We start from the raw sequence: 5,135 nt of genomic DNA on the forward strand, positions 1-5,135 counted from the left end.
AGAAAAGAGACACTCTACGGAGGAAGTGAAGGGCTAATTGTCGAGAGAGGAGCCGGCGAGGCAAAGCTGAATGAACTCTAATTAGGACACGGTTAAGGCTAACTCTCACAGCTGTAGAGATCCATTAACCTTTAATCGTACAGTTCATCACACACTTGAGGCAGAAGTGGCCGTGAGAGTTGGCGTGAGAGAGCGAGCACAGACAGAGGAAGAGCTGGACCTTCGAGTCTGCCATGAGGAAATTAAGTCGCACAATTAGAAGGAAAAGCATCGATCAGGACTCACGGAAAGGGAGTTACTCTTTTATAAATTGACTTATATGTTTTCAAAGAAAGTAGAAGACACAAAAAATGAATGTTTTTTTTCCTCATCAACTTTTGTCAATCGTTTCACATTTCAGAATTTTCTAGTCGAAAAATCATTGGACTTCCCTGGAAAAGATTTAAAGACAGCAAAAGTTGCTCTAAAATCTCAGAGTACTTCCCTGCATCAATGCTGCCATTGGAATGGGAAGATGTTTAAAACACACATAAATGGAGCATAAATTACACTTAAAAGTGTAGCATCTGCAGTGACGTTAACCACTGGTCTGTTGTGGCAAAGAGAAAGCCAAGCCAAAGGCAAGACTGTTTACTGGTCATGCTATGATCCTATACCTTCACTTATATTCATGAAACGTAGGTAAAGGCCCAAAAAACCATATCAAGGATACAAGAAGCTGAAATGAGTCTCCTCTGTAAATTGTGTGGAGTGTCCCATAGGGGGAGACATTCAGTCACCTGGGAAGGACTGGGAGTAGAACCAGAAAGAATTAGAATCAGAAAAAGGTTTTATTGCCAAGTAGTGGACTCTACTGGAGTAGAGTCCTTACCTGACAGACGCCAACTGAGGTTTGTTCAGACATCTACTGGGTGTCACCCTTAAAGGCTGCGAAAGAGCTATGCTAAAGAAATTATTTCACTTATTGGAAACAGGTTTGTATCTCCCCAGTAGAGCTGCAGGGGGTGGCCGGGTAGAAAGATGACCCAGATCCCTCTCCTTTGGCTGCTGTTTGTGAGACCTGTGCCCAGATTAGCACAGGTTAGTTGAAGGATGAAGGGGCAAAGGGGAAAGTCCAATCCAAACCAGACGCTCAATGATTTTTCAAGGGATAAAGCTGTAGACACATTCCCATAGTTGGAATACAATCATGAAGGTTTTCACTGAGATGGGGCGCGCCTGCGATCTCAGACGTTGGGTGAAAGGTGGCAGTTGCAGTCTTTTCTGAATATTTGTAGTTTATATGTTAAATCAAGATGCAGGACAAAATTGATGGAACGTTGTGTTTCTGTGAAAGGAATCAATTTATGGAACAATCTGAAGAAAACAAAGAATCCAAATCAAACATTACATTCAAAAGAACAATTAAAGCCTGTATGTTAAGGAAATATAACGAAAAATGTTGAGTTTGATTGACATACCCCTAGGCGGTGGTAATTTTATTTAATGTTATTTTAATTTTATTTTATTTTAGTTGTTTTTATTCGCTTAGTTGTTGTTTTTTTTTGTTATTATTTTTAATTTATGTTATTTGTGAAAGGGGCAGATCAGATAAGATTCTTCTTCTTTCTGCTCCCTTTTCATTCACAAGTTAGGAACATTTGTATTTGTATTGAATTGTTTAGTTTTTTGAATGAAATAAAGAATAAAATGAAATGAAAAATATGAATGCAAGTGTGGGGTTTCATAATGCAGTTTCTGTCGATCAATTATAGTTGGAGCGTTGTTGTGCTTTGATTCCCTGTAGTTGTTTGTGTAAATAGTAACCAAGCAAAACACCAGCCACCCATCCACTCTCTATACCCGCTCAGTCCTGTACAGGGTCACGGGGGTCTGCTGGAGCTCATCCCAGCTCATAGCAGGGTAAGGCAGGGAGACAATCTTTGCCAAGCTCCAGTTTACTCTGTGTGGATGTGAGAAGGTGTCACGCTGTACTGTAGCTCTGCATCAGGAAAAAGGCTCCCACAAACAGCTGATTTAACCATATGGACAAGGATTCGCTTCAGGGACTCTTTGTTAACAATAAAAAGCTACATTAAACAGAGAGGTGGGCACATCAGGCATTCACAGTGCAGCTCTGAGCCCATTCAGGAGGTTCACAACCGTTCACACTTGGAGTCATGAGACCAAAATTAGGTAAACAACTGACAGTGAAGGAAACGACTCCCGGAGGTGATGGGAGGGTCCCTGAGTGACCTTGAGTTGGACCACTGAATGAAAGTTGAAATATAAAAAATAGAGAGGTTTTTTGGTCATTTTTTTTCAATACTTTAAGATTTCCTCTTTGTTGTTTTCTCCTGTTTAGTTTTTAGATGATTTACTCAATACAGCCACCAGGACGTGTTAAAAGATGGACAAAATCAGCTCAGGATTCGTATAGAGGACTCTGTCTCTACTTGTATTCGTTCAGACTTTCAGCATGAAAGACCCTCAACACACTGAATCTCCCTCAGGCTTGTGAATCTTGTTGTGATATCATTTTGTGTTTTTATTGATCAGTTTTTAAGAGACTCTGTTTGTGCATCAAATCCTCATTAATATCGGCTGTTAAAATAACACTATTGCTCTTTTTCTTTCACCTCTTTAATAACAGTAAACAAGCACAGAAAAGTTTGTCGGGGTTTTTTTGGATGTGTTGCAGGTCTGAAATGCAGAAATTAATGGATATGAAATATGAAATTAAAGCTGACGATAAAAAAAAAGAGTCTTGGTTTCAGCTCTAAAGAAATAAAAGTCAAAGCATATATTCAAATCATGTTTTGTTTGTTTGTTTCATAATTAAACTTTTCATAACCGTACACTCACATGAATCATAATTCAACCATGAGGCTCTATTTAGCATGAAGGTAAACAAATGAGGGCCGGCGAGCGAGTCACCCGGCCTTCAGGCCAGTACGCACCAAGATGTGTAGGTGTGTCATCCATCTAACTTTCAGCAGCTGTGGCCTTTTTTAAAATTGAAAATGTTGATTTTAATGAGAGCATCAGCCCTCTGGCCAATCAGCAACGTGTTGTAAATATCAAAACAAGGGAAAAAGATGTATTGCTGTCAACACTCGACCTCTGGTTTGCGTTACGTTTTGGAATAACAACGTTTTGACCTTTGATGGAAATGCATGGGCGGAAATGTTTATTTGGTGCTGAACACATCGGTGAGTAAAAGTGCAGGAGCAGACAGATGCAGAAGTGTGCCGTTTCTGTTGATGTTGGGGTAGTTTTGGTGACCCTGAGGTCTAAAACTCCACAAACATGCAACTTTGAGCAACGCCGTCTTTAAGTGGGAGAGGTTGTAAATCTGGAACAAAGACGGGGGACCTTTTCAGATTTTATTAACACTAACATGGCATGTTATTAGCTAATACGCCCTTTCCACCAAACCGGTTCCAGGGCTGGTTCTGGGCCACTGCTGAGTTTGGAACTAGGGAGTTCTTTTTCCATCGACAAAGAACTGGCTCCGGGCCAGAAAAAATGGTTCCAAGGTAGCTCCAACTATTCGCTGGGCTAGAGGAAAGAACCACTACGTAATCGGAGGGGGAGGAGTCATTAAGACCAACAGCAATAGCAAGACTGCGAGACGGCGCCATTTTCAAATAAACAACAAATTAATATGGATACAGCAAAGCAGCAGTGGTCTGTGGAGAAGACGACCTGTGTTTTGGCATTGGATATGCTGTTTTCTGATCACAATCAAGTAGCGTGAAGCCAGAAGCAGCAGCTGTACAACCGCGAGGTTGTCCATAGTTGTTGGTCCACGCCAATGCTAACACAGCGACGTAACTGACATTCGCAGTGATGTAGCTAACATTTACAGTGACGTAGTGATGTGGCTCCCCTTAGCACCCAAGCTATGGAAAATCAAACCGGTTCTCAGCTGGTTCGCAAATTGAACGAGTTGTGAACCAGCACCGGGACTGGCCCAGAACCAGCCCGGGAACCGGTATTGTGGAAAAGGTGTATGAGATAACTCCTGCTTCCTCTCTGCAGGTTTTCCACTATGACACACTGGCCTCTGAAACAGGTGAAGTACATCTGGGGATGCAGGACTTTACCTGACGAGGTCAGATGGCAACCTCGACCCTAACCCTAACTATTGCAAATGCCCTGAATATTGAATGTAATTTTGAAAATCTATCTCTGGTATCTTTTTAATCTTTTATAACATACGTGTGTTCTGGGACCATGTTTTGGGGTTTCTGAAGTGATTACCAATTCAAAAACTGGTTTTTGGGCAGCCAAAGTCTGCATACGTCATCCCTGAGCTGTTCAGATCTGCAGGTCTCTGTGACATCACAGACCAACGTCAGAGCTGAATTGCCCAGTCTCCCAAGCTCCATATCTTGGCCTCCACCCATCCATTCATCCATCCATTCATCCATCCATCCATCCATTTTCTATACCCGGTTTGTCCTGTACAGGGTCACGGGGGTTTGCTGGAGCCTATCCCAGCTCATTACAGGTGAGATGCAGGGGCTCACCTGGACAGGTCCCCAGTCAGGGTTACATATACAGTCAGACAACCAGACACACTCACACCTACAGGCAATTTAGAATCACCAATTAACCTACTATGCATTGTTTTGGACTGTGGGAGTAAGCCAGAGTTCCTGGAGGGAACCCATGCAAGGATGGGGAGAACATGCAAACCCCACACAGAAAGACTCCCGCTGGTCCCAGGGGTCGTACCGGGAACCTTATTGCTGTGGGGCAACAGTGCAAACCACCAAGCCCCCGTGCTGCTGGCCTTCACCCTGTCTGATACAATGATCCACTTAATATACCTCAGAAGTTGTTTACAGTGAATAAAAAAGGGGTTGGAGTCAACTGTGTGACCCCACCCACTAAAAACCAGACCTTAAAGACATGATAAAAAGTTAACTTTTATACAGTACCTTTGTGGTATTTTGAACAAATCCTGTCAGAGATTCCATTAAGATCACAGGGAAGGGTGTTAATCTTTAAATAAGAATAGAATATCCCCCAAAAATGTGGTGCACATGCCTTCCCCAGCGTTCTGCAGGTTCGGTGAATTATCCGGCCCATAAAATCAAGCCTGTATGGATGAATAAATGGATGGCTCATAAAACAGAAATGCGCTG

The sequence above is a fragment of the Cololabis saira genome, chromosome 2, assembly GCF_033807715.1.
Source record: "Cololabis saira isolate AMF1-May2022 chromosome 2, fColSai1.1, whole genome shotgun sequence".
In the NCBI taxonomy this organism is placed as follows: domain Eukaryota; kingdom Metazoa; phylum Chordata; class Actinopteri; order Beloniformes; family Belonidae; genus Cololabis; species Cololabis saira.